Source organism: Narcine bancroftii, chromosome 4, assembly GCF_036971445.1.
Source record: "Narcine bancroftii isolate sNarBan1 chromosome 4, sNarBan1.hap1, whole genome shotgun sequence".
Taxonomy (NCBI): domain Eukaryota; kingdom Metazoa; phylum Chordata; class Chondrichthyes; order Torpediniformes; family Narcinidae; genus Narcine; species Narcine bancroftii.
The window spans coordinates 282,346,309-282,372,039 of record NC_091472.1 but is presented as its reverse complement, the minus strand read 5'-3'; positions in this window follow the sequence as shown (position 1 = coordinate 282,372,039).

Sequence of the window (25,731 nt, the reverse complement as noted above, 5' to 3'; positions counted from 1 at the left end):
TATAAATTGACAAGGGTTGTCTCATAACCAAAGCGGATTAGAAAATAAACTCTTTGAGATAATGTCATGAAGAAAGTTCAATTGTCAAAAGCCAAATTTAAGATAATTTGTAAAAATAATGAATAAGCAACAAGTTATTATCATATGAAATGTATTGCATGAAAAGATAAAAGAGAACAAAATAAAGCTTATAGAATCATAGAAAATTATATTTCTTGATTCCAGTTCTAACAAAGGTCTTGCACTTGGAATGTTAATTCTGTTTCTCTTTTCACTTGTGCTGCCTGACTGAATGTTCAGTGTACTTTCTATTTGAATGCTATATCTATTTTTGCCAGACAAATCTCAAGGTTCAGATAAACACAAGTACGGACATAGGTTTCAAAGTCAAAGCCAGGGTCAATTTCCTTCTCTGAAACTTTGCCTCAGGATTTTTGCAAGCTTCTTCATCTGAAGAAAAAGCCTGTAAACTTAGGCTGTAAGTAGTGAAGTGCCACATACGTCACTTCACTACGTACTACTATACAGCAGAAATCAAGGTTAGCTCTTCCTTCTTGATGCGTGACTTTTGCATTCAGACCTGAAAGTGGAACTTGGCCATCGCAGAGAGGCTCCTTTCTGGCAACTTAGTGCAACAAATGTCCTTTGCATAAGGCAGCTGCCTCCTGCATGCAGTGACCTTCCCAAAACCTCTGTAGGTTTCTTTACCCCCTCTGGAGGGAATCTGATTCTATCGCTAATCCCAGCATTCATTCATTCCTTCCCAATATTTTCCAGTAACTGAAATAAAACTGGTTGTATTGTGGTTTACTTTCTCAGGTTGGGCTTGAGAAAAACTATTCCAGACATGGGAAGTTTAATCCAAAATTTAAGGTGAGTGAAAGAAAGTTTTGGGCTGATGTCAGAGGTAAGTTTTTTTTCTACACAGAGACTGGCGTATGCCTGAAATGCATTGCCAGGGGTGGTGGTGGAGGCTGTCACAATAGGGACATTCAAAAGAATCTTAGATAGGCATATGGATGTAAGAAAAAGGGAGTGTTATGTATGTGAAGTAGGGAAAAATTACCATATATCTCAACGTATAAGATGGTATTTGAATCTTAAAAATGTCGCCCCAACACCAGGGTCATCTTGTACGCCAAACATAAAATCTGAACCTCAACAGTGGAGTCTCAGCTCTCCTCCACAGTGTCAGTTAGCCCCATCTAACTGCTGTTGGCTCGGTACAATCTTTAAAATGACATGTTAAAGGAGTGATGGTGGTTTATTTTAAAATATGCTAATAAAATTTAAACCTTTATTAGATCATTTGCTTTTAACATGTTTCTTTAGTGTCATTCCACTGGTCAGTGGAAAATTCCAAACTGGGAGCAGTCTTATACAGTGAGTGTAGCTCAAAACTTACATTTTAAGTGGAAATTCTGTGGGTCATCTTATACAGTATGCCAACATATACGATAAATTGTTGTGGAGTAGTTTTTCATAGGTCGCACAACATCATGGGCTGAAGGGCCTATAATATTCTGTAAAGTTCTATGTTCTAGTTTCTGAATTACTGTCTTTTCTGAAATGGAATAGCTTTAAATGAAATTGTTTGATGGTGTTTTAGAATTTCCACCAACACATCTTGAGAGCTTTTTTAAGCAAGGTTTATTTTATTTTTTTAAATTTAGATCTACTGTTCAGCATGGTAACAAGCCATTTTCGCCCACGAGTCCGTGCAACCTAATTACATCCTATTGACCTACAACACCGGTATGTTTTGAATGGTGAGAGGAAATCAGAGCACTCGGGGAAAACCTATGTAGAAACCGGGAAGAATGTACAAACTCCATACAGACAGCATGGGACTCAAACCCCATTCTCAATCACTGCACTGTAACAGCATTGCACTAACTGTTCCACTAACCATGCCGTCCTCTCCAAATACACACTTTCCAAAACCCACCACTTATTTTCATCCCTCTCCCCCTGCTCATTTTAATGCAAGGAAAAATGGCACGGTTATAGCAGGATTGCTACGCTTATAGCTCAAGATATAATGGGTTATAGCTCAAGGTGGAAAGAAGACTCATGCACCAAGGGAATGCAATCGACTGACTTTATTGGGCTGCAGTTCTGCCTTTTATAGGCAGCTGGCCGTATCACCACTGGGGCGTAGCTTGAACGAGGCTAGCTGCTAATTGGTGTCCCAGATGGGCAGGCCTGGATTGGACCTCCTGCGATCAGTTGGTGGTAATTGGTCGATTTGACCGCTATTCCTGTGGTCTATGGGAGTGGGTGTCTCATCCTACGTGCTGCCTACCTAATCATCGTGTTCAGTGGCTGTTGACTATGTCGGCATATGGAGCATGCCGCAGGCTGCTGCAAGGCCACCACCGCACCCCCCCCCCCCCAGAACCCGCTATTGGGATACTGTCTTTTGGCAGCCGACCCCTGCACCATGAGGACGGGTGAGTTACTGGCTGGTTAACATCCAAACGGGCCAGTTTAAGCCAGTTGAGCATGAACGTCTCCTCCCTCCCACCAATATCCCACTGTGTCGATCAACCTCTGTAAAGTCTGAGACGCATTTTTCAGCCTGAATGTCATGTGGAAGAATTCAAACAATCCAAAGGGGGTTGTGATGGCAGTTTTGGAAATATCATCGGGATGAACTGTGATCTGATGATAACCCCTAATTAGGTCCAGCTTAGAGAATATCCGTGCCCCTTGCAGATTAGCGGTGGAGTCCTGGGTATGGAGCATGGGATACTTGTCAGGCGTGGTGACCTCATTGAGGTGGCAGTAGTCTCCGAACAGTCTCCAACCTCCTGTTGCCTTGGGTACCATATGGAGGGGGGAGGCCCAAGGGTTATCAGAGCGCCGCACAATGCCGAGTTCCTCCATCTTTCTCGGGGGGAGAGACACCAGGCCCTGGTGTGAAAGGGAAAGCCCTTTGCAATAATCTGGTGTCTCATCTCATGTTTTGGTTCAAACAGGTTGAAATGGGGCATAGTGATGGAGGGGAATTCTCCTAAGACGAGCGAATTTGATGTTGGCCATACTCACTGAGTGTAGATAGGGGTTAGTAAGTTCAGTGCCCTTGAGCAAGAGTGTCTGAAATGTCTGGGCGTGTACCAGCCAGCACCCCATAATGTCCATCAATAGCAAGTTGGCTCTCAAGAAATTGGCACCCAGTAACAGTGTTTGTACAGTCACCACCGTAAACTTCCAGGTAAATTGTCAGTCCCCACAGTGGAGGGGAATTGTATGGGTGCCAAATGTCAGAATGCTGGAGCTGTTTGCTGCTTGAAGCTGTCGGTCCACCTTGCTGCTGCGAGCCTCTAGGCTGGATGGGGGGAAGATGCTGTACTGTGCCCCGGTGTCCACCAAGAAACATCGGCCCAACAGGGAGTCTTGGAATGTGGAGGAGGCTATGCAGTTGGGCGGTCATCGCAGCCATCAACAATGGCTGGTCGTTCCCTGGAATGCACAGGGGGAGCAGCATCAATGAGCCTCTGTACGCTACCATTAATGATAGCAACAGTACTGCTTACCGGTGGGGTGCATCAATCAGGTGGTTGGTCGGACGGTTGGTCGGTGGGCTTCCTGCCCAGGTGTTGCTGACGAGGTGACGTTACTCGTTCAAGCGAAGTGCAGGGGTCCCTCTTCTCCACCCATAACATGTCTGCTCAGGCAGCCACCCTCCTGGGGTTGTCGAAGTCTTCTTCCACGATGAGCAGCTGGATCCCTTCAGGCAGCCACTCCAGGAAGATCTGCTGGAATAGTGGGCAAAAGCTGTGGCCATTTTTGCGAGTGAGCATGTTGCTCAGGTGGGTGGAAGGGGCCCTGTTCTTCAAACCATCGATGTGCAGCAGTTGGGCCATGCACTCATGCTTTGAGAGCCCAAAAGTGCGGGTTAATATGTCATTGATGGCCACATACTTCCCTTGCTCTGGGGGCTGCTGGTGGAAGTCGATGATGCAGGCTATGGTGTCTTGATCGAGGGTGCTGACCAAGTGGTAGTAGTGCTTGTCACCTGCAGAGATTCAGCAAATGGCGAACTGTGCCTCGGCCATCTGGAACCACATCCGTGTTTGCCATGTCCAGAAGTCCGGCACCTTCAACCTATGGCAAAGCACCAGGAAGTGGCTTGAGCGAGGCAGGCTGCTGATTGGTTGTCCTGGATGTGCGGACCCGGATTGGACCCTCTGCGATCTGCTGACAGTGATCAGTCCATTCGACCACTATGCCTGAGGCCTATGGGAGTGGGCGTCTGTCTACCTGGTCATCGTGCTTGACAGCTGTTTGCTGTGTCAAGCCGTGGGGCGCTACACTGTTAAGTTTCTAACCCATTGGGTCAACCTCACATTTTCTTTTCTCATCAACAGACACATTGGATTCTGTTTTTTTTTAATATAAATTATAAATACCTAATGCCCAGAACAGATCCATGAAGAGCCCAGTCGTATCAAACTTGAGAAAAAAAGTGATCCTGAACCTTTTGTATTCTGTCTGTTAGCCAATCTTCTATGTAAAGTAACATTACCCTTTATCTATGTCTTGTGCAGTCATCTTTTATATGAGTTTGTCAAATCCCTTCAAGAAATCCAACTGCTTTTCACTAACTGGCTCCCTTTCATCTATCCTTCTACCTCCAGTAGATCTGCAAAAAAAAAAAACTTCAATGGCCATGGCATCTCCTAGCTTCTTTGAAATGAAATGTAGAACTTCATGTGTCACTTGACTCAAATATACATGATGGCATAATTTATAATCTGTCTATGTTCCAGCTTCTAAGTAATAAATGTTTAGTTATTATTGTATGAAGTAGCCATAAAGACATAAGGCAACATTCTGTGTAATCCCCACACTTGGGTTGGTTGCTTGCTACAGAAAACTACAAACAACATACTATTTTATTGGAACCCATCAACACTAATTGGCTTCCTGACATGTAACTGAGAATGAAAGTCTTTGAAACTCCAGTAAAGAAAAATCTCATGTTGACTATTAATATTGTTTTTATTCTATGTACATAATTCAAAATCTTAAAAGAATATCAATATAAATTATTAATAATAATTCAAATATGGAGCAAGATTGAACTAGTTTTACAATTCCAGATATACCCAAACTTTTATACTTGGTGGGCCATTTTCAAGTAAGGGCTGAAAACCATCACCTGAAATTATTGCTGCCATTTCCACATGCATCACTTGCTATCCCAGAGATGGCCATGCTTGTGTCATGACCACAAATGGCATGCAACTCCCAATTTACTGTACCTCTGTTATAAAAATAAAATACCTTGGAGTGTCACAAACATGTTGACTGGGTTTGGTTTCCATCAGAAGTAATTAATCAGCCAACCATAGCTGGACAATTGAGTAGACAAGCTTTATCCAGATAGGGGTGTCCAGTATCAATCACTTACCACCCACCACAAACCACCAGCCACTATTCATTCTTCAGGATCCTGAGATCATCTGCTTGAGATTAACTTTGACAGCCTCCATCATTTTTCCAAATTCTCTGCAGAAAGTCAGGATTCCTTCTCTGAACACCAATGCAGTGACAATTATCTGGCCACCCTCTAAACCTTCCATCCTCAAGTGTTCTCTGTTCCCATTCTGATGATCAATCTGAATTCCATGATGGGATCTCCCACAGGCTACTGAGGAGTAGGTTAAGGTTGGGAAAACATCAACTTGTTCACAGAAGAGACCCACCAAGCAGGACAAGCCAAATTTTGCTGCGAGCCAACTTTGATCCTCAGTTACTATTTGGCTGTTCTACAACAACATATGGTATTAAAATGCCAGAAAATAAAATATTAAATTGCAATAAAGAGTGTCAGTTGAAATGACTTGAAATCAAACTTCAGATTTATTTTTCTACTGAGACTGTATGTTCAGATCACCAATATGAGTAGGATTGACACATTTAATGATCTTCCAATGTTTTATTCACATTTTGAATTTGATATGTAACTGGTTACTTTATTTTGAGCTAGACCCATGTGGTAATATAAAGTTATAGTGTGAAAAATAATTGTACCAGAGTATGCAAACAACATTCCCCTCACATTTTAAAAAGAATGTATTCTGTCCAAAATATTTTCTTAAATAACTGAAACAATTACAGCTAGATATCTAAAGTCTGGTGTCCCTGTTCACCTCTATTGCAGTGCAGAGTAAAACCACAATACCTGCGAGGTAACATGCCTGCAATTTTAGAGTTGCAGCCAAGAATAATCTGCCTCTTAACTGAAATCCTCTGTGATATCATGTGTGCAGCAGTGAAATACAAATTGTAGGAGGTTGCAAATATTCCAGCTCCAGGCTAAAAGGAGTCATAGACATTTAAGTAGATTGCCACAGTCATTTTATGCACCACTTGACAAACTCTAAGGTTGGAGCTGCAGATTTCTTTATTATAGAGGCACTGGTGTTTCTCTCACTGTTTCCTGCTGAGCTTCAAGTATGTCAATATTTCAGGGCATAACATGCAAAGATATGGTGTGCTGTTGAAAGTTCTCCTTCGTTTCTGCTTCATCCACCTTTTGCTAATTCTCCATGCTGTACTATATTCGGAAGGAATGCAGTTTTCTTCGTGAACATATAGATGTAATGTCATTAAATGGCAACAAAGGTTCCTGTGAATTTGTGTAGTTCAAGGCAACAATAGAAAATAGAAAACACCAATGCAAAGTACAAACTACAAATGCTAGAAGAAATCAATCAGCTACTAAATTATTAAAGACCTAGTTCTGAACTTCAGTAACAGCGGGGACTGGAATTCTTCCTTCTGTCGATATTATCCACTGAAAATATCAAACACCAAAAAAAGCAGAACCCATGTCAAATAAGTGTTGCACTTTGACTAATATCACCATCTGCCTATTTTAATACTTCTCCTTTCCAATTGACTGCATGGCCACTGACTGCCTCAAGAATATCATCTGGCATGATTCATCTCAGTGGTTAGCACAGCAGTGAGCACAATGCCATTACAGTGCCAGCAATCAGGACTGTAAGGAGTTTGTACGTTCCTCTTGTGTCTGAGTGGGTTTCCTCTGTTTTCCTCCCACCCTTCAAAAAAAAAAGAGGCAGGATTGTAATTGGGCACCACAGTCTCATGGGTCAGAAGAGTCTGTTACTGTGCTGTATGTCTAATGTCCTTAGTAAAATATTGAATGTCAAAACTTTGGGCAAAATTTCATCTCTTTTTACCATTAGTTCACAGATTACTGTGGATATAGAAAGTCGTGCTCAATTTCTTATGCCAACACTTAGAATCCCAACAGGTCTCCTTCCAACCCCTTTTTCTCCAAGCTTTCTTCATAAATTGTAATATTTAATCTCATGATAAGTGTGTCATCTCAACAATTCTCTTCAGATGCACATTCTTGGAGGTCCTGAAGAGTTCCTGGAAGTATTAACAACCATCCAATGTTTTCTGCATTTAGCTTTACACATTCCATTTTGAATCGAGCTGCGATTACAAAATACTTTTATGTACATTCAAAGCATGACCTATCCTGGGCCCACAACTCCTCATTTTCCAGGATAGAGCAGCAGAGCCTACATCTCCTAAGGAGGACTGAGGAGGGCAAGGTGACTTGCCCCCATCTTAACAACATTCTACAGGAGCATAATTGAAAGGGTTATATGGCGAGCTCTCCACTGGCCACCGTGACAGAGGTGCACCAAAGAAGAGGGACAAGGACTGTCTAAAGAAATCTCTTGGTGCCTGCCCCACTGACCACCGCCAGTGGGCTGATCTCGCCTCCAACCGCGCATCTTGGCGCCTCACAGTTCGGCGGGCAGCAACCTCCTTTGAAGAAGACCGCACTGACAAAAGACAAAGGAGGAGAAACCCAACACCTAACCCCAACCAACCAATTTTCCCCTGCAACCGTGTCTGCCTGTCCCGCGTCGGACTTGTCAGCCACAAACGAGCCTGCAGCTGACGTGGACATTACCCCTTCATAAATCTTCATCTGCGAAGCCAAGCCAAAGAAGAAAGAAAGAAGAAGAATTGAAAGGGTGCTGTCTGGTTGCATCATTGTGTGATTATGGGTAACTGCAAGGCATCAGGACCAAAAGCCAACATGGAAAATCATTAGAAAAGCCTCCATTGATGAAATTCACTGGAGTATTGCTCAAAGAATTCTTGAGGATCCTTACCATCCGTCATGTAATCTCCTTGACCTACTACTATCAATATGGAGGTACAGGAGCATCAAACTCCAGGCTGCGTGAGATTGATGAACAGTATCCTGTAACCTTCGGTCTCTTATCAAGGAAATTAAGTAAATTATTCCAGATTATCCACATTTAATTTCTATCAACTTACCTATGAATGTGATTATTATGTGTTGTGAGAAATGCATTTCGTGCGTGCTCGTGGTCTGGAGAATTGCTGTTTCTTCCGGTTGTAATATGTACAGTCAGATGATAATAAACCTGAACAGACGCATTTACATAACCTCACCAACTGCTTCGTCACGACTCCAACACGTCTTGCATTAATTCTCAGCTCAACCTTCTCTTGGTTTGGGAGGGAAAGACGAAGCCTGTTTAACCATTCATTATGCACAATTATTCACATCTTTAATATTCTTTATATACTACCATGACCAGATCTATACCCAACATCGCTGCTTATTTATCGTTATTCAGTCACGTTGCTGCATTTAGTGATGTGTATTTCTGAACCCTTGGAAGCTGTTGTTCCTCTCTTAATCTAATGACCCATGTGGCTTGTTAATTCTTCCCAACAATATGCACCATCCTGAATGTCTTCGTCTGGCTATCCATTCCTTTCAATCAGTTTGTGGGATTTGATAGGAGGATACCCCACTCCTCAGAAAGGGACAGTGTGTGCATGAATGGATTTAAGTGAATAGGGCTGGCACAGGTCCAGGCCCATCCTCTTGACACCACATCCGGGATCCAGCAGCACAGTGAGGTCCAAAACAGCTGGAGAAGTTCTGGTGCAGTGAATGGCCAAACCAAGCTACAATATAAGGGATGCCCTTTCCGCCCTTCACGGAATGTGTTTGCTAGATGGCCATTGACCCTACGAGAGCATTCAACCGCCCTTTGACAGGTATTGTTTTTCATCCTTCAGGATGTCCAGCCACCCTCCTCACCAGGAGGGTGCGGGAGCTGGTTTAGTGGCTGATCACCCGACCATGCGACAGGTAGTATTGGGTTACATGGTACCAGTAGCATTCAGACAAGTGACCTGACAAATGCTAAATGTATACATAGTCTCAAGATTTAAGATTCCATTTATTGTCACAGTACCATAAAATACACAAAGTCATAAATTTGTTTACCTTGCGAAGGCTTACACCATGCAAATATATTCTTAATTTTGACTTCATTCATTTCAGATTTATTGTCAGAGTACATACATAATATTACACACAACCCTGAGATTCCTTTTTCCTGCAGGTGGGGCAGAATTTCCACTAATTGGTAGTGCAAAAAATAAACTTCACAGTGTATATATGCAAACAAAGAAAGAATTGTAAATAGATAATGAATGTAAACAAACTGCAATACAGAGAGAACAAAAAGAAAATTAATGAAGTGCACAAGTAAGTGTCCTTAAATGAGTCTCTGATTGAGTTTGTAATTGAGGAGGGGTAACTATTCCTGAACCTGGTGGGGAAAGTGCTGTGGCACCTATACCTCTTTTCTGATGGTAGCAGAGAGATCAGAGCATGTGCTGGGTGGTGTAGGTCTTTGATGATTGCTGCTGCCCTCTGATGGCAGCATTCCCTATAGATGTACTCAATAGTGGGGAGGGTTTGTCTGAGATGTCCTGCACTGTATCCATTACCCTTTGGAGAGCTTTATGCTCAGGGGTGTTGGTGTTCCCATGCCAGACCATGATGCAGGCAGCCACACTTTCCATCACACCTCTGTGGAAATTTGCCAGGGTTTCTGAGGTCATACCAAACCTCCACAAACTCCTGAGGAAGTTGAGGTGCTGATGTGCTTTAATCATGATGCCATTAGAGTGTTGGGTCCTGGAAGAATCCTCTGAGATAGTAATTCCAAAGAAATCAAATTTGGTCACCCTCTCCACCTCTGATCCCCCAATGATTACTGGATTATATACCTCTGGCTTTCCTTTGAAGTCAACAATCAGCTCCTTAGTTTTGGTGACATTGAGTGCAAGGTTGTTGTTGGTGCACCATTCAGCCAAGTTTTCAATCTCCATCCAGCATGCTGACTCATCCCCTTCCTTTCTACAATCCACCATCGTGGTATAGTCAGCAAATTTGTAGATGGTGTTATTGTCATACTGAGCTACAAAGTCATAGGTGTAAAGTAAGTAGAGCAGGGGGCTAAGAACACAGCCCTCTGGTGCTCCAGTACTGATGGAGATTGTGGAGGAGAAGTTTCTACCAATCTTTACTGATTGTGGTCTGGAGGTGAGGAAATCCATGATCCAATTACACAGTGGGGTGTTGAGTCCCAGGTCTTGGAGTTTGCTGATCAGTTTTGAGGGGATGATGGTGTTAAATGCTGAACTGGAGTTGATAAAAAGCATCCTGATGTATGCACCTTTGCTGTCCAAGTGTTCCAGGGCTTTCTGTAGAGCCAGTGAAGTGGTATCTGCCATAGACCTGTTACTACTATAGGGAAACTGGAATTAATCCATGTCACCTCTCAGACAAGAGCTGATGTGTTTCATCACCAGCCTTTCAAAGCACTTCATCATTGTTGATATGAGTGCTACTGGTCGATAGTCATTAAGGTAGGTTACTACACTCTTCTTGGGCACTGGTATGATTGACAACTATTGAAACAAGTGGGTACCAAGCCCTGCTGGAGTGAGATATTGAAGATATCCATGAATATCTTGGTATTGTGCACTCATTTAAGAATTGTCCTCATATTTCATTGTTATACTTTAGAATCCCAACTCCAAATCATCAATTTCTATTTCAAAAGAATAACCCCAACAATGATCCCTGGTCATTCATGATAACTCAAGTCACTGAGGAGATTCCCTTTGCTCTTCTTTCTTGTCTTGATAGTGGTGCTGGATTGGCGCTTCACCTTTGTGTCTTTTCACAGGGAAAACAAAGGGAAAAGATTCCTATGCACTTTGCATACATGACAATAAATGATACCTTGGATCTTGGACATGCCAAATTTCCACAGGCTTCTGAGAAGTAGAAGCATTAATCCACCACTTTGGTCATAGTATCAGCATGGTTGGATTAGGATCGATCGTTGCCGAAATTTACTCCTAAATATTTAAAGCTTTCCTTCATCTCCACTTCAGGGTTGTTGACGCAGATGGGAGTGTGTGTTCCATCTGCTTCCTGAAGTCAATGACCAGTTCCTTGCTGTGCTGACATTGAGGGAGAGATAGCTGTCTTGACACCATGCCACTAGGTTCTCTATCACCTTCCTATACATTGTCTTCTCGTGATTTGAGATCCAGAATGCCACAGTGGTATCAGCAGCAAACCTATAGATAAGTTGGAGTAGTATTTGGCCTCAAGGTCATGACTGTATAAGGAGTGTGAATACCCATCTCTGTGAGGTACTATGTTAAGGATTATTGAGGAAAATGCATTGTCACCCATCCTCACTGATTGTGGCCTGCAGGTCAGGAAGTGAGGATTCAGGTGCAGAGAAGGATGTGAGGCCTAGGTGGAGGAGAATGGAAATTAGTTTATTTGGGGCTATGTTGTTGTAAGTGGTGTTATAATGCATAAACAAGAGTCTAACTTAAGTGTTCTTATTATCTACATGTTCCAGGGCTGAGTACAGGGCCAAGGAGATGGCATCTACCATGGATCTATGAATTGTAGTAGATAGAGGTTTTCTGGGAGGCTGAAGATAAGGGCATTGAGCAGCCTCTGAAAGCATGTCATGGTGATGGATGTCAGAGCCACTAAATAGTAGTTTTTAAAGGCACATTGCCTTAATTTACTTTGGGACCAAAATGATAGTGGTCTTTTTAAATCAGGTGGGATTGTTAGATTGCTGTAGGGGGAAACTGAAGATATACCTACCCAAATAATACATTAATGTCATAACCTTAGCCATAAATTGTATTGGCAATATACCATAAATATACAATTTCACAGACAACCTCAATTAGGAGGTTGTGTTACCATTGGAAGAAGGGTCAGTAGGATAAAAATTGGGATAAAAATTTAAGTCCAAATAGCAAAATAAGTAGAGGGGTTCATTTTGCTACATTATAAATAAAATTGGGATAAAAATTTAAGTCCAAATAGCAAAATAAGTAGAGGGTTTCATTTTGCTACATTACAAGTTATCATGAGAGGGTGATAAAACCAGATTCACCAATAGTTTTCAAAAGGGGATTAGATAGATACTTGAACAAAAAAAAACTGTACAACTGTGGCAAAAAAAGCGTTGAGGATTGCAAATTTGGCTGTGCTATTCAATTCTACAAAAGCTTATGATCAATGGTTACTCAGTCAAAATAATTGACAGAAGTCCAAGGCAATTGAATTTTTTTTAATTTAAATGTATTTTGATGGTATAATAAGGATGATTTTAATGATCAAGTTTGCAAAGATGCCTTTGCATTTAATATTTCTTTAAAAATCTATTTAATGAATTGTGTAGAAATTATAATGCAATTTGGTAAACTCAATTTTTTTGTGATATAAAATTACAGGCAAAGTTGATTATTACCACTTGTATTTAATACCTGATTTTTTAAAAAAAAATTGTAATGGAGCCATGGGATTGTACAACACAATGTGTTTATGTCCATTGAAATCAGAGTGCAATGTCTCCTTGCCAGTCTTTGGGTGGAACACAAAAAGAAATTGTTTCACTCTATTTTGGTACATGTGACAAGATGAAATAAGATTATTTTAATGTCATGTTATAAAACAGAAATTTCCTTTTGTCTACCATAAACAGACAAAGATTTGCTATCAGCAGAAATTGCCCAGTGCCCCTTACAGTCCGAGAAAGAGAAGCAAATGAGAGTCCCCCTGGAGTCACTGAGTGTCCATGGATTCACCCCAGGGCCTCCACAGTCACACAGCTTCAGTCCAAACCATCAGCAACCCGAGTTCCAGATGTAAATCTCTAACATGATCAGGAAGCCTCTGGCACCCTTGACACCCTCTCATGTCCCAGCCAGGTGTGACAGGAGCCTACTCTTATGTTCTTGCATACCCAGGACAACAGAAATTACTCACTCGTTCTCCTTCAAAATAAATGTGTGGGGCTTTTCTGTTCACTTGAAAAAGTACACAGAGGCTAGGTGTAATGTCTCATTTAAAATTCATCACCTCCAACACTGCAGCAGTCCCACAGTCCTGAATGGATCTCAGCATAGATTCTCATGCTCTGGTGTGCATAATTAGTTACAAATTCACAATACCCCTTCACCCAGTCTTGAGCCAGTCTCCTGCATTCCGCAGCCTGGTGAGAGTCGCTTGACCGCAGTCACCAGCATTCTGCATAGGTTCCTCAGCTCATCACCAATGGTCCGCTGCCTGTGTGTTCTTCAGCCTCAAAGCCGCCGCTGTGGTCAACTCAATGTATCATCTCCTTCTCAAAAGGGAGTGGTGTTCCCAATTTCTGGTGGCCTGCACCAGTCGTTTGCTTCCTCGGAGTTTGCAATCCCTTGTGGCCACTGCCAATCTTAGGCACCGCTATCTTGGTCCCAGATCGCGCAGTTGCAGGATTTTAAAATTAACCAGTGTTGGCTCTTTTAACAAGCTTTGTAAAGCTGTACAAGGCTGAAGGTAGTCAGACTGGGTGGTTTGACCCCATGGGGAAGTGCTATGTCTCCATTCCCCTCTCTCCGCGGGTCCAAACCAGTGGCAGCGTTGACGTTACAGCAGCTCTGGCAGTGCATAATTAAGAAGCTATGTTCTATAATGCCTTATTTTTAAAATTCAAATTCTATCGTGGCCTATCACCTACCCTGAAGCATGACTTCATTAATGTTTGCCTTCACTGGAAACCAACTGCTTTATTAATATCATGGGAGGGAATTGAAGGCTATGGGAACTGGCACAGAGGAGGAATTGAAGCCTGAGGCAAGTCAGCCATGATCACATTTAATGATGAGCCAGGTGTGACAGTAGCCTACTCTTATGTTCTTGCATACCCAGGACAACAGAAATTACTCATTCGTTCTTCTTCAAAATAAATGTATGATGCTTTTCTGTTCACTTGAAAAAGTACACAGAGGCTAGGTTTAATGTCTCATTTAAAAATCATCACCTCCAAGTCCCACAGTCCTGAGTGGATCTCAGGATAGATTCTCATGCTCTGGTGTGCATAATTAGTTACAAATTCACAAACTTCCAACTCAGAGGCAAAAACAAAATCAATTGAGTAACACCTGGCACTGGTCTGTAGCTATAATGAATTTATTATGAAGCCAAAGTATCTCAAACTATCTTCCTGAGTCTTTCCTGTACTAAATCAGAAATTTGACTCCACTTTATGACAATTAAGCCAATTGGCAGCTTCCATATAAAGAGATGTCGATGATATCGACAGCCTTGGACAGGTTAATATTTCAAGAGCCAAGTAGGTTTCCACAGATAAGGTGGTGGAAAAGAGAATGGGGTGAGAAAGCATTCGGGACTGTTATAAAGTGTGAGAAGGTAGGCCTTCCTGCGCTGCATGCTATGATTCACACTTATTCAAATCTTTCACATTGAGAGCTTGGTCATTCAGTGTTTGCCCCAGTTAGTTGACTGACAGCTTAATACATTTAAACACAGGCCCAAAACATTAATTGGTTTTTACTTCCCATGGATGCTCTGTGACCTGCTGAATTTCTTGCAAGGTGAGCCCAATACATTTTGAATGACAGTAGCCACTTTAGGGATTTGTGCGCTGTAAAGGCCTACTTCTCAATTAATCAATTTGGCAGAACCATCCTCCATGCTGGAGTCATAAATTTCACAGGCATGTCACCATGATAATAAATCCAATTTGTTTACATCCTACAAAAAAGGTCTGACACTGACTTCCAACTGATTGCATTTCTGCAAGATGAAGGTGAGTTGTGCATGTTAGCTCTTTGAATAATGGATTTTTTCTATAAATGACACTGACAGGTTAGTGAATGGATGTCTGGCGCAGAAAGTGCTCATAATAGAAAGCTTTAGTTCTACTGTCAGACATAATGTTAATTTTGATGCTTATCTACATGAAATACCTGTTTTATTGGATGTAATGCTTTCCAAGTTTTAATCTGTACAACCTATAAAGTAAAACTAAGCACCATTCATACAAAAAATGCAGCATCCCAATGCCATGGTTTTTCAGTTGAAATGTCATTTAATTTACCTAATCACACCTGAATGACCCAGTAGAGATGTTTACCCAGTTATTTAGTCCTGACATGTAATAGATTGTCTCTTCTGAATAAATCACCCAATTGCTCACAGCTCCATGAGTCCCCAGTTAATACCACAATCAGATTGCTATTTTTGAATTGAGGGCCAACACAATGAAACATATAAAGGTATTCAGCTCTGAAGAGGATTATGGCCGAGTCTGAAGTTACCTGTCAAAATTCTTTATAGAGGCAGTAGTCACCAGTCAGAAATTCACCATTAGCAAGACGAAGAAATCCACTGTGCTTGTTTTTCTCTTATGCGCATAAGCTTTTCGTAATAGATGCACGATGCCTTGACGAAGGATTTTTCACTCAAATGCTAACTTGAATTTTTGTTTTTGTTTCAGATTTCCACTAACTGTAGCATTTTTGCTTTTCAAATACACAACTTTGTTTTCTTATTCCAAGCACTTGTATCAGGACAATTGTCTAAATGTGCAACATGGAGACATTAATGAAATGGGACATGAATGCCTTACATACGTATTTTTATTTGTAGCAAGTTGCAGGGAGTTTGAGCTGATGACATTTGTATGACTGAAATGAACAGACACAGCACTTGTATTTTTCTGCAACCACTAAGACTGAATGATTGAAGACTAACTAGCTTAAGTACTGAGAAGGAATTGTGAATTAGAATAGACAAATGCAATGTCAAATGAGGCACAGTGAGAAGCAAATAAGGAAGACAAATTTTAATTGGAATAGTAGGGATAAATAACAATTAGTTTGTAATGGTAGGCACTTATCTTTTGAAGCATGCTCCGTTTTAAAATCTACCACGCAAGTACAGCAAGTTAATGTAATCCATGTCAATGTGAGGACAACCCAAGATTCTTCTCTGTGAATTGAGCAGAAAAATTTGCCATTCCTTCTTCACCAATCCTAGTTCCTGAAACTCCCTCCCCAAATGGCCTGTGAGAGTACTTGAACCAGAAAAGATCCAGCTGTTCAATAAAGTGGTTTACTATCACCTTCCCATGGGCAATAACGAGTAGTAAACCCTGGCCTTTTAGTAACACTCTAAAATCTACTGTGAGGCAGTTTGAGTTTTCTGAAACGCAGATCAAAAGGATGAATTCCTCTATGTTCCAATATTCAGACACGATTCCAGAGAAGTCTGATTATCTAACAGCAGGTTACTGTGAGAAGTGTCACATGCAATTTATTCACAGTCAAACTATGCTAGCTCCCAGTGTTTGTCCACTTTTCACCATCTTTCTTGTAAATATTAGAGGAATGGTTCCCATGCTTTCCCTATCGGAAGTAGATAACCACCATTTTCCATCCCCAACACCATAATGTAGGATGAATTACTAAATGTTAATTATTGGTCTCCTGCAAGGGTGCTTCTTTTTCTTTGGCTTGGCTTCGCGGACGAAGATTTATGGAGGGGGTAAAAAGTCCACGTCAGCTGCAGGCTCGTTTGTGGCTGACAAGTCCGATGCGGGACAGGCAGACACGATTGCAGCGGTTGCAGGGGAAAATTGGTTGGTTGGGGTTGGGAGTTGGGTTTTTCCTCCTTTGCAACAAATAATCACAGGATAAAGGATACAGTTAATCGGAGCTTCCATTTATACATTAGATATTTTGTTAAACTCTAATAATAATAATCTTCTTATTGATAACAGGATTATATTTGCAATACATGAAGAAAACTGAATTTTCAATGCCTTATATGTCATGTAAGAATATCTGGAGCTTGATGTTTTGCTTCACTGGTTTGAAATCCATACTTTTCAAGGTTTCCTAATTTCCTGTTTAAGATAGTGAAAGACCAATTCCAATATTTAGGAATTACAATTATGAGAAGTTAAAAGAATTTATTGAAAGAAATGTTTTTGGTAATATTTAATCAGATTAAAGTACTATTATCGGAGTGGTCACCCTTATCTATTACAAGGATTGGACATATCAATCTGATTAAAATGAACATTTTAGCTAAATTTTTGTATCTTTTTCAAGCTTTACCTATTTTTCATTCCTAAATCATCCTTTAACTCATTATACATGTTATTTCTTCATACACATAGCTGGGAAAGCAACCACATATTTAAAAAAAAGCCCATCTTCAAAAGACTATAAAGAATGGGGAATTATCACTTCTAAATTTTAGATTTTATTCTTGGGTGGTTAATATATATATAATCTACTCTTATATATTTTGAAAATTAATGAAATTGCTTTTATTGCGTAGAAATGGAACTAAAGTTTTCTTTAAAAAATCATCTATGTTGGCAATTTTAGGTTCCTTTTTACTCTTTCCTTTTCTAAATTGACACATAATCTGATAATGTGAAATTGATTGAGAATGTAGGCTCAATTTAGAATTTTTTTTGGTTATAATAACTTTTCTCTTGCTAGTCCCCTTATCGATAACCATCTTTTTCCAACATCTGTGTTAGATGCAGGTTTTAAGGAATGGTATGGATTAGGTATCAAAAGTTATAAAGATCTTTTTATTTGAGATAATTTTGCCTCTTTTGAACAATTGTCAGCTAAATTTAATCTTCCTAATAGATTTTATTTTATATATTTATAAGTTAGGCATTTTGTTTAGTCCAAGCTTTCAGATTTCCTTCGAATCTCAAATACGAATATTGTTGATTTATTTTTTAAACTTACAGATCACTGGTGGTGGATTAATATCACGTGTGACCTACTGGATTTAAGATCACCCTCAATGGCTGGGATTAAGAATGATTGGGAATGTGATTTAAATATAACATTTTCAGATGAAGATTGGTTCTCTAATCTTAGCTTGATTCCTCATTTTATGCAAGGCATTGTTTATTACAATTTAAGGTGGTGCACAGAATTCATTTGTCCAAACTTAAATGATCATATTTCTATGCAGATTTTGATCCACTATGTGAGAAGTGTAACATTTTTGAAGCTTCAATGGGAAAATATTTTCCAAACTTTATCAACGATTTTTAAGACCAAAATAGAACCATGGCCTTTAAATGCTTTCTTTGTTTTGTTTTTTTTTAAATCTCTCATGAACTGGATGGACCTCTGTCTGCATCTCAAGAGAAACTTTTAGCTTTTACCATGTTGATAGCTAGGTTTAATAAAATGGAAAGATGACTCTTCACTTACACAGTGGTTACATGATTTAACATCCTATTTAAGCTTGGAGAAAATTAGGTACAACATTATAGATATAAAGTTTCAATTTGAAAAGATATATTCAAAGAATGCTATCATGATTGGCAGATTTAAGAAGTTTGGATGCTTCAGAGATTCTCTTTCTAGTGTCTGAAGGTCTCTATTTGATCCATATCTTTACATCTTTTCCCACAAGGTAACCTTGATTAGAGGGAGGGAAGAGATTACATTTAGTTTTTGGGTTTTTTCTTTTCTTTAAGATTAATTTGTTAAATATGGATTTAATTATGGTTTTCATAGATCATATCAGTAAATTAGACCAAACTTACCCTTTGTTTAGATCAAGGGATAGTCTAATGTAGTTTTACTTATTTTCTATTCATATGTATATGATAGGACATGTTATTTGTTTTATTAAAAGATTTTGTATGAAAGATTTAAATGTTAAACTCAATAAAAAATATTTTTTTAAAAAAGAAAGAAATCCATACATCTGTCTTCAATACTCTGACTGACAAAGGCAATGTTCCAAAAGCCATTTTGACCTCCCAATCTAACTGTACCACCTACAATCTTTATGACGAGAACACACAATAACATTAGAAATAGAAGCAGGAATGGGCAGTACAAATAGCATCATAGAGTCATACAGCAAGAAGCAGGCCCTCCTTCCAGAACCAAAATGTTCTATACATACCTGTACCACCTGCCTGCATTTGGCCCATAATCCCTGTAAATCTATCCTATCCATATATCTGTCTAGATTTTACAAACTTGCAATGGTACCTGCCTCAAAAACCTTCTCTGGCAGTCTGATCCACACACCCACCACCCTCGAAGTAAAAATGTTACCCTCAGTTTCCTGTTGAATCTTCCCAACCCCTTCCCTCACCACGTTAAACCTTTGTCATCTGATTACTGATTACCTTATGGGCAAAAGACGATCCATTCAACCTGTCTCTTCCTCAAATGATTTTGTATACTTCAATAAGATCATTTCTCCTGTGCTCAAAGGAATAAAGGCCTAGCCTGCTCAACTCTCCCCATAACTCAAGCTTCCAAATCCTGGAAACATCCTTTGCACTCATTCCAGCTTCACAACATCTTTCCAGTAGCATGGTGACCAAAATGATGTTGATGATGACGCTTCTCTTTATCATCATTATGCTGGTATACCAACCAATGAAACATCGACCAGAATATAAAACAGAATGCAATAAACACATACAATAAAACATGTACAATAAAACCACAATATTCTGAAATAAATTGTTAAAAAAATGACTGATTCTGAAATAAAAGAGCAGTGCCACTCAACGCTGTGAATTGGTATTTAACATTATCATGGTTTCCGTAGAAAAAAAAAGCTCTTTTTAAGTCTGTTAGTTCTCAAGCGAAGGCTCCTATAATTTCTGCCCCATGGTAGGAAAGTAAATAGTTCACGGTTAAGGTGTGCTGCATCTTTAATGACATTCCTCGCCCTGTCCAAACATAGATGGTAGGCAATTGCATTCCAACAATCCGTTAGGCAGTTTTCACTACCCGCTGGAGGCCTTCCTGTCTTGTGCAGAACAATTCCTGTACCACAATGAAATTTTGTAAGTCAGCCCACTCTCATCTATAAAAATCTAATAGTTTTCTAGGGTGGAGGTGTAACTTCCTCATACATCTCAAAAAATAAAGATGTTGTTGTACCTTTTTGATCAACATTGATGAATTCAAAGGCCACGTGAGATCATCAGTAATATGGACCCTCAGGAATTTGAAGCTCTATAGCTTCCCCATCACCGCTCCATTGATGGAAATCAGGGCACGAGTGTGCCTTCCCACCCTTCTAAAATCCATAATGATCTTTTTGTTTTCTGGATATTGAGTAACAAATTGTTCTCAGCATGCCACAAGGCTGGGTGCTGAATCTGACCCCTATAGGCCATTTCATCATCCCCTGTGATCAGGACTACACTGTGGTGTCATCTGCGAACTTTATAATTAAGTTTGCATTGTACATGGGAACGCAGTTGGAGGTGAAGATGGAATACAAAAGAGAGTTCAGCACGCAACCCTGGGGCATTGTCATGTTCAAAGTGATACTGGAGGAGAAAATGTTGCCCAACCTAACAGAATGGGGTTTGTTAGTAAGAAAATCCAGAATCCAGTTACAAAAGGATGAGCTGATACTATACGAACTAAGTTTGGTTATCAGCTTTGATGGTACAAGAGTGTTGAAAGACGAACTATAATCAATAAATAGTAATTTTATATTAGAGATTGATCTATCCAGGTGAGTTATAGTAGAGTGTAGCACTGTTGAAATAGCATTCTCTATCAACCTATTAACATGATAGGAGAATTGATGTTGATCCACAGTGGCAGGCAAACAAGGTTTCAGGCAAGATAAAACTAACCTCAAAACATTTTGTGAGGATGGGAGTAAGTGTAACAGGATGGTTGTCATTCAGACTCATGGTGGTAGAGCACTTTGGCACAGGCACGATTATAGCAGTTTTAAAACTTGTTGGAACAACCGCCTTGGCCAGACAGATTTAAAATATCCATTAAAAACCTCTGCCAACTGATCTGTGCATGCTCCAAGCACTCGACCAGGAATGCCATCTTATCCGGCTGCTTTCTGCACATTCACCCTACTAAGGATGGCCCTCTCCATGATAGATAACAAGAGAGGTCCTTCATTTGGTAAAAGATTCATCTTGAAAGGGACATTGTTACTTTCTCAATTGAAATGAGCATAGAAATAATTAAGCTCTTCAGAGAATTTTAATGGGTCACAGCTAGAAACAGATGCTGTCCCAAATTATTTATAATCTGTGATAACCTGTATACCCTGCCACATGCACTGGGTCCAAGGATACAAAGTGCTCCAAAGTGGGCCTCACCAATGTCTTATACAACTGCAAAATCTATAATCAATACGATCACTGATGAAGGCCAATATGCCAAAAAGCTTTTTTGACCACCTTATCTAACTGTAATGCTTCATGCCCCAGATCCATGCTAATCAGTGTGTAGGTCCTAAATCCCCACTATTCACTTGTAGGTCCTATCCATAGAACCGTAGAACATTACAACACAAAAATAACCCCTTTAGCCCTTCTATTCTGTGCCAATCCACTGCCTACTCTCACTGAGCTTCACCAGTCTATAGATCTCCTTGGGGCAGCATGGTTAGTGCAGAAGTTGGTGCAATGTTGTGGCAGTGCCAGTGTTTGGGACAGGACTTTGGATCCCATGCAGTCTGCAAGGAGTTTATATGTTCTCCCTATGTCTGCATGGGTTTTCCCCAGGGGATCTGGTTTCCTCTCACCCTTTAAAAAGTAGATTGATTATATGTAATGGCGGGGGGGGGGGGGGGTAGGGCACACCTCAAGGCTGAAAGGGCCTGTTACCGTGCTGCCTTTCTAAGTTATAAATTGTACCTCTCCCATCCATGTACTTGTCCAAATTCTTCTTAAATGTTAAAGCCTGTATTCCCCACTTCAGATGGCAGCTCGTTCCACACTCCCACCAGTCTCTGTGTGAAGAAGTTCCCCCTAAACTTTTCCCCTTTCACTCTTAGCTTTGCCCTCTGGTTTGTATCTCACCTACCTTCAGTGGAAAATACCTACCTGCATTTACTTTGTCCATACCCTCATAATTTTGAATGCCTCTTTCAAATTTTCCCACATTCTTCTACTCTCCAGAGAATGAACTCCTAATCTGTTTAACCTTTCCCCTGTAGCTCAGTTCCTGAATTCTGGGCAACATCCTAGTAAATCTTTTCTGCACTTTTTTAATCTTACTGATATCTTTCCAGTAACCAAAGCTACACACAATACTCCAAATTTGGCCTCACCAATTTCTTATGCAATTTTACCATTACATCACAACTCCTGTACTCAGTTCTTTGATTTATGAAGGCTAATATGCCACTTTCGATCTCTATTCCCAGATCCATCTGTTCTACTGCACTCCTCAGTGCCCTGCCATTTACTGTGAATGTCCTTTCTTGGTTTGTCCTTCCAAAATGCAGCAACTCACACTTGCCTGCATTAAATTCCATATGTTATTTTTCAGTCCATTTTTTCAGCTGATCCAGATCCCTATTCTAGCTTTGAAAATTTCATGGCTGTCCACAATGCCTCCAATCTTCGTGTCACCTGCAAACTACCTGATCCAATTTACCATCATCCAGATCATTGATATAGGTGACAAATAACATGTTCCCAGCACTGATTCCTGAGGCACTCCACATGTTAGACTTTCCAACATCCAACTCCTCTCATTTCTCTGTATTAAATGCCATCACCCATTCATCTGCCCACCTGCTCAAGCAATCAAGATCCTGCTGAACGTTTTGGCAATATTCTTCAGAATCTTCAATCCCAGATATTTAGGTAAACATCCATAAATTGCTGATCACGTCCATGTACTTCATTTTCAAAATCAATGACATAGAAAACGATCAACAATTAGCCTAGCACCAATCCATGTGGCACACCATTAATTCCAGTCTGAAAAACAACCTTCCACCATTACCCTCTTCTTTCTTCTTTGCAGCCAATTTTTCACCCATTCTGCTATCTCTCCATGGATTTCATGCAATCTAACCTTCCAGGGCAGCCTACCGTAAAGAACCTTATGGAATGCCTTGCAGAAATCAATATCCACAACTCTGCCCTCATCGGTCTCCTTGAGCTCATTTTCAAAAAAACTATCAGATTTATGTGTCACGACCTCCTACCGACAAAACAGTTCTGATTCTCCCTAATCAGCCTACGTCCATCCAAGTACATTTTTATCTTCTCCTTCAGAATACGCGCTAGCAACTTACCAACTACAGATGATAGCCTACTTCAGGGGGTGATCCCTGTACCTGCAGGAAGACCACCCAAGGGGCTGACTCCACCTGGCCGGCTGTCAATCAGCCGACCTGAATATAAACCTGAGTCGGCCCCTCCTGAGCCAGTCACACGGGGAGCCACCAAGGCTTGAACTTTACTGGAATAAAGCCTGTTGTACAGTCTTCTAAGTTTTGTGCTTCCGTGCTGCGACCTTAGCATATCACATAGAGGCACAATCTTTACTACTCTCCGGTCTTCTTGCTTGTAACCTGTACTTAATAATGATTCATAAATTACAGCCAGGGCACCTGCAATTTCCTTTCTAACTTCCCACAGTAGCCTTGGATATATCTGATCAGGCCCTGGAGATTTGTCTACCTCAGGTCCTTCAGCACCTTCTCATACATAACACCGAAAATGTCAAGACTACTACTGACTGCCCCAAGTTTCCCAGTCTTTCTCCACAGTAAAAACAGAAGGATGTATCCATTTCATGTCGCTCTGCATGGAGTTGACTACGTTGATACCTGAGGAGTCCAATTTTCTTTCTCTGGTTATCCTTTTATCTTTTGCATACAGTTAAACTCAGGTATCCAGCACCTCTGGGGATAAGTGGATGTCGGATAAGTGAATTTTCCAATTGCTTGAGATTGTGTGTTGTGTAATTCGCAATCTTACTGCTAGGGGCACTAATTTTAAACTTTAGTATTTTTTACCAATTTATTTTCTGCAATTTTTTTTTTTTTGCTGATTGATTGAGGCTGCTGGTTGCTTGAATTCCAGATAACAGGGATTTTACTGAACTTATAACATCTCTTGGGATTATCTTTAATTTTTCTGCCAGAGCTACCTCCTGTCCAATACACAAATGTACTGGAGAAACTCAGCAGGGGCACCCAGCATTCATAGGAAATAAAACATAACCAATGTTTCAGGTCTTTGTCAGGATCTGGAAGGGCTCAGATTTGAAATATACCCAACTTTTATTTCCAATGGATGCTGTATGACCTATTGTGTTTCTCCAGCACATTGGTGTGATCCCCTTGACCCTAGGATCTGCAAATTTTCCTGTCTCCTGTCTTCATTTTGCTATTCTGATTTCCTTTTTTACCTTGTTGCTCAGTTCCTGAAACTCCTCCATGTATTGTCCCCACTTTTGTTTTGAATATGTTATTTTAATTTTCATAGACTCAAACATTATAATCATTTTTAACATTCATGTAACATACAGAGTTAGTATTTATTCCCCCACCCCCAATCTTCATACAACTGAAAGTACAGTCAATTAAATTACATCTATAACAAAATGAAAACACCCCATAAATCCCCCCTCCTCTTTCCCACCATTACGGCACCAATATCTAAGCTGTTGGCACCAATCTTCCCCCCCCCCTCATCATTTTAAGACGTGCTCAAAGCACCCATCTACCACTTGTACCTCCCTCCCTTTCTTTGATCTCCCTGTATTCATTCTTACTTCTAATATGCATTAATCTTTAAACATTAACATTATGAAAATAAAACATATCCCCCCCCTCATATTCCTCACAATTACAATATTTATACTCCATCTTTCCCCTGAATTCTTCTTTACAATTTATTTACATTGAATCCCCGAAGCAGTGGTAGGATTCTTACAAGGTTTATCGCCTCCCTTGCATCCTTAAAAAAAACTTTCTTTCCCCTCTCACCCTTACTATCTCCAGCATTGCCAGATGAAGGAGGGTAAACTCAATTTCCTTTTTGTTTAAGTTTCTTTTTAACTGGGTCAAATTCCCTCCTGCATTTCAATAGCAACACACTTATGCCCACTCAGAATAAAACCTTTCCCTCATATTCCATGGAAATCCCCCCCACCCCACTCCCCAGCCTTCACACCCACTGCCTTCGCCCGTAAAATCCTCTTTTTATCCTGGAAGCAAAGGAGCCTTATCAGAAAAAAGCATGGCCATTGGTTTGGCCATGTACTGTATACACATGATCCCAACTGTTTACAATTCCCTCATTCCTCCTTCTTGCTCTTAACCAGAGCTTGAATTTCCGTTGTCATCCTAGTTTCCTAGTTGACCCTGTGCCTCATTTCCACTTACCCCACAAGACACAATATCACAATCCCCTTTGTTCCAAAATCTATCACTCTATCTTAAAAATCCTCAGCAAATGAATACTTATGCCCCTTTTTGATAGAAAATCCAAGTCTGAATGAGTTAGCAAAAATAAGGGAGCAGGACAACAGCCAGGCCTGGGTTGGTCATTGGAAAGTAACATTCTTGCCATAAAGCCTAGGTTCCTTTTCTATCCTAAATACCTGTCCAATTATCCTGAGGGAATGACTCCTAATTCTGAATTTTCTGCTGAGAGAAAACAGCAAATTACATCTATTCTGTCAATCTCTCTCAAAATC